This window comes from Balaenoptera ricei, chromosome 1 (assembly GCF_028023285.1).
Source record: "Balaenoptera ricei isolate mBalRic1 chromosome 1, mBalRic1.hap2, whole genome shotgun sequence".
In the NCBI taxonomy this organism is placed as follows: Eukaryota; Metazoa; Chordata; class Mammalia; order Artiodactyla; family Balaenopteridae; genus Balaenoptera; species Balaenoptera ricei.
The window spans coordinates 124,905,345-124,915,010 of NC_082639.1; the positions used below are offsets into that span (position 1 = coordinate 124,905,345).

The 9,666-nt window shown below is 59.5% G+C and overlaps 2 pseudogenes; one reads left to right on the forward strand and one right to left on the reverse strand.

Moving 5' to 3' along the window:
* Positions 1 to 1,016: 1,016 nt before the first annotated feature.
* LOC132367545 (serine/arginine-rich splicing factor 3-like) lies at positions 1,017 to 5,748 on the reverse strand (annotated as a pseudogene).
* Positions 5,747 to 9,386, forward strand: LOC132367620 (thimet oligopeptidase-like; annotated as a pseudogene).
* The last annotated feature ends 280 nt before the right edge of the window (positions 9,387 to 9,666 follow it).

Genomic DNA, 9,666 nt, shown 5'->3' on the forward strand with positions numbered 1-9,666 from the left:
CTTGAAAGTTTTGAGGACTGGTCAGGTGTTTTGTCCCTCAATTTGTTTGTCTGTTTGTTTTCTGGTGTTTTCTTATGGTTGGTCTGGAGTTATGGGGTTTGGGGCGGAAGACCCAGACAGAGATAAAAATGCCATTCTCCTCAGGTCACATCAAGGATACACACCATCAACGGGACTTATGACAAACGATTTTACCCTTGATCACCTGGCCAGTATCGTCTTTTTTTTCTTGCTGCGTTGGGTCTTCGTTGCGTGTGGGCTTCAGTAGTTCTGGCTCCCAGGATCTAGAGTGCAGGCTCAGTAGTTGTGGCCCACGGGCTTAGTTGATCTGCGGCACCTGGGATCTTCCCGGACCAGGGCTTGAACCTGTGTCCCCTGCATTGGCAGGCGGATTCTTTTCTTTTCTTTTTTTCTTTTGCAACCAAAACGTTAATCCCAAGGATTCTCACAAAACATATTACAAATGACAGCATGAAAAAAAAAATTGCACAGTAACTCAAAGTTCAGCTCTACAATATACTCTTAATCTGGCAGGACATTGGTATCTTGATAATCTCAAATTTCCAAAAAATATTACAAAGAGCTATGTATTCATGTACAGCAATCACAGAGGGGACGTATGACCTAACTCAAAGGTAAACTAACTTCCTTGAAACTTCTTAGGTTTTAAACTCCCTGGACAATCTCTTGTCCAGTGTGAAGACTAGTGGAATTTTTAAACCTCTAATCTAGGGTAAGGGTGCGGCTTTCATTTTTACCTGCTGGCTTGGGTTCACAGCACCTTTTAAAGACTGCTTGCTTAACTACAGCTGCATACCATATCCCAGCTACAGAAAGTCTTTTCAATGTTTGCCAGTGTTGTTTCCATAATAGTAAACATCACACTTTAGGTGGGCAGGAGTTAGAGTTTTATTATCAGTCTAGGCAAGACCAAAAATTCAAAGCAAGTTCAATTTTGCTTAAGGGAACATTGTAAGGTAACAATTCTTCATATTACATGCCTCCCAGGACCCATTTCAAACCATAGAGAATGACACCTTTATGTGTCACTGTCCCAAGAGACAAACAAATGTGAACAACTAAAACATTTAAAAAGTGCACCAAGCTTCGGAAGTCTCAAACAAAACTTGAATTTTCTGTACATACTCCTGCCAAATGAAGTTATTGCCTGTACACCACTCCTCTTGCAAAGTGGTCTTCTATTTCCTTTCATCTGACCTAGATCGGCTAGGAGACCTAGAGAAAGATTGGGACGGCTTGTGATTTCTCTCTTGGGACAGGGATCTCTCTCTTCTCCTATATCTAGAAAGGGACCTGCTCTGGCTGACGGAGAAGGCTCTCCATCTTGGAGATGTGTGGGAGGTGGAGGACTCCTCCTCCCATAATCATCTCGAGGGCGACGACCCCAAGAAGGAGGCGGTCACGATTTCGACTTCTCTTTTCCCCATTCGACAGGTCCACTCTTACTCGGCAGCCACATAGTGTTCTCCCATCTAGTTCTCGGACAGCATCGGCTGCATCTCGGGGATCTTCACATTCAACGAGAGCGAAGCCGGGAGGGTTTTTAGCACCCCACACACTTCAGAGTGGTCCATAATAGCCTAAAGCTCGTTCCAATTCAGCCTTGTTACCACTGTTTCCAAGATTCCCTACATAAACTTTACAGTCCAACGGACAGGAATCACGTTGCAAGACCCTCGTGGCTCCTGGGTTTCACGGGCCACAGGGTGGTCCCGGGCCTCTAGAATCTGGTAGCTGGATCTGCTCGCACAAGCTGTCCTGTGGGGATGCGTTTCCCCCTATGTGTCCAGCCCGGGGCCCTGCTCTCTTGGCCCGGCCTCCCGGGTGAGAGGGTGAACCCCAGCTCCCTGGAGCAGACACTCAGAGCCCTGGTGACCGGACTCACGGCTGACGGGGCTGGAGCGGCGGCTGGACACGTGTGGCCAGCCTGGTGGTGTTTGGCCCCGTCTGCAGTTCCAGTTCCAGCTGAGAAAGAGCCTCCCTGTGTTACTCTCTCCTGGTTGTGTAAGGATCCCCGGTGTCATTTGACAGAAATGTAGACGGTGTGTTCTTTCTCTCTTTTCTCCCTGCTTCCTCTCCTCCCTCTCTGCCTCCCTCTCTCCCTGTACCTCTTTCCCTGTTCCGCTCTCCCTCTACCTCTTTCCCACTCCCTCTCTCTCTCTCCCTCTGTCTCTTCCTCTCTCCCTCCCTCTCTCCCTCTCCCTCTCCCTCTCTCTTTCCTCTCCCTATCTCCCTCTCTCCTCTCTCCCTCTTCCTCTTCCCTCTGCCTCTTTCCTCTCCCTCTTCCCTCTCCTCTTTCTCTCTCCTTCTCTCCCTCCCCCTCTCTCCCTCTCCCTCTCTCCCCCCTCTCTCTCCCTCTTCCTATCTCCCTCTCCCCTGTCTCTGCCTCTCCCTCCGTCTCTCCCTCTGGGAGGGAGTGAGGGAGATGGAGAGATGGAGGGAGCGGGAGAGTTGGAGGGAGAGGGAGAGGGAGAGGGAGAAGAGGGAGGAGAGGGAGGGAGGAGACGTCTCTCCCTCCCTCCCTCCCTCTGCCTCCCTCCCTCTCCTCCCTTTCCCTCTCCCTCCGTCTCTCCGTCTCCCTCACTCCCTCTCAGAGAGGGAGAGACGGAGGGAGAGGCAAAGACAAGGGAGAGGGGGAGAGGGAGAGAGGGAGGGGGAGAGAGAGGGGGGAGAGAGAGGGGGGAGAGAGGGAGAGCTCTCTTCCTCCCTCCCTCTCCCTCTCTCCTCCTTCTCTCCCTCTCTCCCTCACCCTCTCTCCCTCTCCCTCCCTCCATCACGTTCCCACCTTCTCCCTCTCCCTCTCTCCCTCCCAGAGAGGGAGAGACAGAGGGAGAGGGAGAGGGAGAGGGGGGAGACAGGGACACGGAGAGGGAGGGAGGGAGGGAGGGAGACAGAGAGGGAAGCAGGCACCCTCTCGCCTTCTCCCTCTCCCTACCTCCTTCTCCGACTCCCCCTCTCCTCTCCCTCTGTCTCTCCCTCTCCCTCCCTCCCTCTAGGAGAGGGAGAGGGAGAGGAAGGGAGGGAGAGGGAGAGAGGGAGGGGGAGGGAGACGGAGAGGGAGAGACGTCTCGCCCTCCTTCCCTCTCCCTCCCTCGCCCTTTCCTTTCCTCTCTCCCTCTCCCTCCCTCTGTCTCACCCTCTCCCTCCCTCTGTCTCTCCCTCTCCCTCACTCCCTCCCAGAGAGGGAGAGATGGAGGGAGAGGGAGAGACGAGGGAGAGGGGGAGAGGGAGAGAGGGAGGGGGGAGAGAGGGAGAGGGAAGAGGGAGAGTGGGAGAGAGGGAGAGAAGGAGGAGAGAGGGAAAGGGAGGAAGAGACCTCTCTCTTTCTCCCTCTCTCCGTCTCTCCCTCTCTCCCCCTCTCTCTCGCCCTCTTCCCTCTCTCCCTCTTCCCTCTGCCTCTTCCCTCTGCCTCTTTCCTCTGCCTCTTTCCTCTCCCTCTTCCCTCTCCTCTTTCCCACTCCTTCTCTCCCTCCCCTCTCCCTCTGGGAGGGAGTGAGGGAGATGGAGAGATGGAGGGAGCGGGAGAGTTAGAGGGAGAGGGAGAGGGAGAGGGAGAAGAGGGAGGAAAGGGAGGGAGGAAACGTCTCTCCCTCCCTCCCTCCCTCTCCTCCCTCTCCCTCTCCCTCTCCCTCTCCCTCTCCCTCCGTCTCTCCGTCTCCCTCACTCCCTCCCAGAGAGGGAGAGATGGAGGGAGAGGGAGAGACGAGGGAGAGGGGGAGAGGGAGAGAGGGAGGGGGGAGAGAGGGAGAGGGAAGAGGGAGAGTGGGAGAGAGGGAGAGAAGGAGGAGAGAGGGAAAGGGAGGAAGAGACCTCTCTCTCTCTCCCTCTCTCCGTCTCTCCCTCTCTCCCCCTCTCTCTCCCTCTCCCTCTCTCCCTCTCCCTTGTCTCTGCCTCTTCATCTCTCTGTCTCTGGGAGGGAGTGAGGGAGATGGAGAGACGGAGGGAGAGGGAGGAGAGGGAGCGAGGAAGAGGGAGAGAGGGAGGGAGAGAGGGAGAGAGGGAGGGAGAGAGGGATAGAGGGAGGGAGGGAGAGATGTCTTTGTCTTTCCCTCCCTCCCTCTATCCCTCTCTCCCTCTCCCCCCTCCCTCTCCTGCTCCCTGTCCCTCTCCCTCCCTCTATCCCTCTCTCCCTCTCCCCCCTCCCTCTCCTGCTCCCTGTCCCTCTCCCTCCACCTCCTTCCCTCTCTGGAGAGGGAAGGAGGTGGAGGGAGAGGGAGAGGGAGAGGGAGCACGAGAGGGAGAGAGGGAGAGGGAAAGAGGTATAGGAAGAGCGGAACAGGGAAACAGGGACAGGGAAAGGGGGACAGGGAGAGAGGGAGAGGGAAAGAGGGAGAGGGAGAGCAGAGCAGGGAAACAGGGACAGGGAAAGAGGGAGGCAGAGAGGGAGATGGAAACGGGGAAAGGGAGGGGGGACGGATAGAGGGAGAGGGAGAGAGGGACAGGGAAAGAGAGACAGGGATGGAGGGAGGGAGAGAGGGACAGGACAGGGCAAGAGGGACAGGGAGAGAGGGAGGGAGAGAGGGAGGGAGAGAGGCAGAGGGAGAGATGGAGGGAGAGTGAGAGGCAGGGAGGTAGAGGGAGGGAGGGAGGGAGGGAGACAGAGAGGGAGACAGAGAGGGAGACAGGGAGAAGGGCTGATGGGGGCTCCCTCCCCCTCCCATCCTCTGCCCACTGCTTTCTCTTTTTTCTGCTTCAACAAACACCAGGCGCCTTTCAGATCAGCCCTGAAGTCAACGTTGATGCTTGGGACGGCCTGACCTCCCCGCTACCTTCCAGCCCAGGACCACAGCTGGGAGATGAAGTCTGCGGGGCCCTGGGGGGGGCGGCGGCGGCGGAGGTGGTGGAGGCAGGCACCTCCTCTGACGCCCAATCTCTCCTCGTTTACGAGGCAGCCGCCAGCTCCCCTCCCTGACTCCCCAAGATTTGGGGCCATTTTAATATGTGTCGATAATGCCATGAGCTACTATTTAACTTTTCCACGAGGACCCATCTCCCGAAATGCAGTGGTTTTCAGGCTTGGCTGCACTAGAGAACCCCCAGGGAAGGGAGAGACGTCTGTACCTCCCTCTCTCTCCCTCTCCCTCCGTATCTCCTTCTGGCTCTCTCCCTCTCCTTCTGGGGTGATGCCCGATGAGCTCAGATTCGCAGATGTTCCCCCCATCCCCTCTCTGTGCCTTGCGTGGGGCCTGGGCCTTCTCACTGTGGCCCGGGAACAGCCTCGACATTCAGACATCGGTTCCTGCAAGGACACTTGCGTTTGGTCCATACCACATGTGGCTGCAGTCTGTGCTTCTCCCATTTAGCATCTTCAGTAGATGGGTGCTGTGCATGAGCCCTTCATCTTCCCCGCAGACACCACTGGTGCTTGCTCGGCCTCGCGGGTGATGTCCACGGGGGACAGACCTGTGTCCCCACCTTCTTGGGCTGCAGACAGGCCACGTTGGTCCTGTGGTGACTGGGGGCTCCCAGGAGAACCCCACCGCAGACCCAGAGAGGTGGCCCCAGAGAAGGTGGCGTACGCCTGGGGCCAGGCCTCACCAGCCAACCACGGGCCACCTGCAGCAACAGGTCTCTCGCCGTCCAGGGGCTGGGTGTTCGGGCGCCGTGGGGATGAGCTGCTGTCTGCACGGCAGCCAAGTTTGTATTGTTGAGCCCGGGGAGGCCCCTGGGTGGCTCCTGGAGAGCCTGGTCACATTTCTTCCTGCCCTTGGCCTTAGAGCTCATCATGGTTCATGCCGTTTCTGGTTCCAAAAGGACCTGTGTTCATAAAGACCACATGTTAGGACAGCACCAAAGTGTCTAGAAATCCAGGCCAGGAGGAGGAGGGAGGGGGTTTGGCTGTGCCCGCCAGTGGCCTGAGAGCCCTCCCACCCACAGAGACCTGGCCCGGGGCCTGTGGGGAGGGCGTGGCCCACGGTCCCCAGCGCTGGCTGTCTCTGGGTTCCAGGAGAACTGCGCGATCCTCGGGGAGCTTGTAAGGCTGCAGGCTCAGAAGTCCCGCCTGCTGGGATTCAGCACGCGTGCCGACTCTGTGCTGGAGATGAACATGGCCAAGACCAGCCAGGTGGTGGCCACTTTCCTAGGTAACCCCGCCTCCCCGAGTCCCAGTGGGGACGGGGGTCAGGTGGACCTTGACTGGACGTGGTGCTGCCTGAGACCCCACTGTGTCAGCCCTTGGGGGTCGCCTTCCCCAACCCTTCATTCTGCCTCGAGGGGCGTGGGGTGGGGGGCGGCTGGGCAGCTGCCACAGGGACATAGCTGAGCCTCTCCCCTCCGCCCGCAGATGAGCTGGCCCAGAAGCTGAAGCCCCTCGGGGAGCAGGAGCGGCCGTGATCCTGGAGCTAAAGAAGGCTGAGTGCCAGAGGCGGGGCCTGCACTTTGACGGGCCCATCAACGTCTAGGACCTGCGCTACTACATGAACCAGGGGGAGGAGACGCGCTACCACGTGGACCAGTACCTGCTCAATGAGTCCTTCCCCATGCAGGTGGTCACGCGCGGGCGGCTGGGCATCTCCCAGGAGCTGCTGGGGCTGACCTTCGACCTGGAGGAAGGCACCAACATGCGTCACGAAGATGAAGATGTGAGGCTCTACACGGTCCGGGACGCGGCCTCGGGCAAGGTCATCCATCAGCAAGTTCTACCTGGACCTCTACCCTCGGTGCATGCGTGGGGGAACCTGTCGGCCGTGGGCCGGGGCTCCTCTGTGGTAGCGGGGCCTCACCCGCGTCCCTCCCCAGGGAAGGGAAGTCCGAGCACATGGCCTGCTTTGGCCTGCAGCCGGGCTGCCTGCAGCAGGACGGGAGGCGCCAGATTGCCATCGCGGCCGTGGTGGCCAACTTCACCAAGCCTACGCCCAACCCGCCCTCCCTGTTGCAGCATGATGAGCTGGAGACCTACTTCCATGAGTTCTGGCAAGCGATGCACCAGCTCCGCTCCCAGGAGGGGGCGGGCGAGGGGCTGAAGGCAGGGGGCGGGGAGGGCCCGGGCTCTCCCGTGGTCCTCAGGCAGGCCCTCGCCACGGGATTCTTCCGCTGATGTCACACCGCACGAGGAGACGCTCTCGGTGTCAGTTTCCATCATCAAACCCCACGCACTGGGCGCGTAAACGACGGAAGTGGATGTCCTCGAGACTCTGGAGGCTGGAAGTCCCAGATCAAGGAGTCAGGACTGGTTCCCTGCATGTTAAATACAGGTATTCAAGAGTTGCCTTTAAAAAAGACAAAATAGAAGAAAGGAACGTTGCATGCAAGGCTGGTGACAGGCAGTGATGAGAACCAGAGGTTAGGCTCTGGGGCCAGGAGCACCACGCCCTGTGAGGTCCTGGGGCTGCTGCAAGTCTCGGTGGAGGCTCAGCAAGTCCCAGTGACTTCCCAATGGGGGGGTCCCCAGCTGAGCGTCTGGGCCCAGGACCCAGTGCTCGTTCAGTCTTCCTGCAGTCAGCCCTTCGTCCTGAGAGCGATGCTCTCACAGACTGCAACCGGAGCGCGTGGGGACACTTTACTGAGCTGTGCAGCCGTCACTACTGCCCTGTTCTGGAACATTTCCCTCACCCCAAAAAGGTCCCTCACGCCCTTAGTTATCATTCCCTCCCCTCCCCTGTCCCTGACAACCAGGAACCCACTCTGACTCTGTGGATCTACCTGTTCTGGACGTTTCCCCTCAGTGGGGTCACACCCTGTGTGTCCTTCTGTGTCTGACTTCTCTCGCTGAGCACCGTGTTCTCACGGTGCATCCACGTGGCAGCGAGTGGCAGGGCTTCACAGCTTTGCGTGGCTGCGGGCCGGAAAAAAGACAAACGAAAACAAAGGCACGTTGCCTGCGACTCTGGTGACAGCCAGTGATGAGAACCAGAGGGTAGGCTCTGGGGCCGGGAGCGCCGCACCCTGTGAAGCCCTGGCGCTCCTGCCAGTCTCGGCGGGGCACGGGCAGTGCCGTCCCCCAGGAGCTGCTGGACAAGCTCATCAAGTCCCGGCTGGCCAACTCCCGTGCGGCCGGGCCGAGGGAAAGGAAAGGGGCTCCCGGACCGCCCGGATGGAAAGCACGGCCTGGACACAGTGCCAGCGCCCCCGTCTCCTTCCTCCCGCCCTCCAGGCCTCTTCAACCTGCGCCAGATCGTCCTGGCCAAGGTGGACCAGGCCCTGCACACGCAGACGCCCTCGGACCCGGCCTAGGACAATGCCCGCCTCTGCCAGGAGATCCTCAGGGTCCCAGCCACGCCAGGTAGCCAAGCACACGCCGGGCCCACCTTAGCGGTCGGTTGGCGGCTACTGCCCAGTTCAAGAGGATCCTCTGGTGGTGTGTGAAAGGGAACCGACTGACGGGCTCTGGTCGAGGCCCGCTGACCTCTGGCCTCTTCCTGCCTGGGTTCCTGGGCTGGTCCCTCCAGCTGTGGCCCGTGGAGTCCGAGGGTGGGCTGGGCGTATCTGCACGTGCTTTCTGGAGAGCCTGGAAGAGGCAGGAGAGGGCTTCATACCCCGGACGGAACGCGTCGACGAGGTTTGCCCGTGCGTGTCGGTGCGGAGACGCAGTTCACTCCCTCGTGAGCGCTTTAACCCGCGCTCTCCCCGTGCTGGAGGGCGAGCCCTGACTCATCCCTCGGAGCCTCGGGCAGCTGTCCCTGTAAGAGGCTTAGGGGTGAACCCTCGTGAGCTTCAGCAGAAAGTCGGCAAAGATTGATTTGTGTCCCTCCACTGAGTTGCCCGCAAGGTCCCCGTTTTCTAGAAGTGTTGGGCCAATACTCCCTCTAGTGGCAGGGGACTCAGACAGGGCTGCTTTGAGGCCCCAAGCTCTGGGCTCTGGGGAAGGGGCACGGAGCGGCCAGGGGGCCGGGCAGGAGCCTCTCCGCGTGTGTCCCAGGGACCCACCTGCCTGCGACCTTCGGCCACCTGGCAGGAAGCTACGACGCCCAGTCCTATGGCTACCTGTGCAGCGAGGTGTACTCCGCGGACACGGTCCACACACTCGTTTCAAGCAGGAGGGCGTCCTGAGTGGCAAGGTGAGAGGCCGGCCTGCCGTGCAGACCAACACGGAGGTCCTTGGCCTGGGCCTAGATGCTTGTGCCGCCCGCCTGGGCCTGCCAGGCTCTGAGGGCCCTGCCCAGAACCCCCTGCTCCCCTGCCCTTTGTTGAGTCACAGCAGAGGTGGCCACACCCACACCCTCCGTGAAGGGGGTGCTCCACCCTCCTGCAGCCCCGCCCCCTCTCCTCACGTTGCCATGGACTACAGAAGCTGCATTCTGAGGCCAGGGGGCTCCGAGGATGCCAAGGGCATGGTGAAGCTCTTCCTGGGTTGTGACCCCATGCAGGACGCCTTCCTCCTGAACAAAGGGCTGCAGGTTGAGGGCTGCAAGCCGCCGGCCTGCTGACGGCACGGGGTTTTGCCCCCCCAGGCGGGCCGGGTGCCTTAGCGCCCCGTCGGGGCGGGGGAGGGGCCGTGTGTCCTCCCAGCCCCCGAGTCCCCGGCGGCCGGCCTAGGCCAAAAGTCTCCACCTGGAAGTGTCTGGAAAGCCTGGCATCAAGGCTCCCCCTTGTTGCACTAATGCAATCCCTTCCTGGGGAGCTTTCCTGGTAACAAAACGGTTCTTTGAAAACGCAGCCATTAATAAAAAAGACTCTACTCCTGGTCTCTGCCTGCCGTCCCTTCCA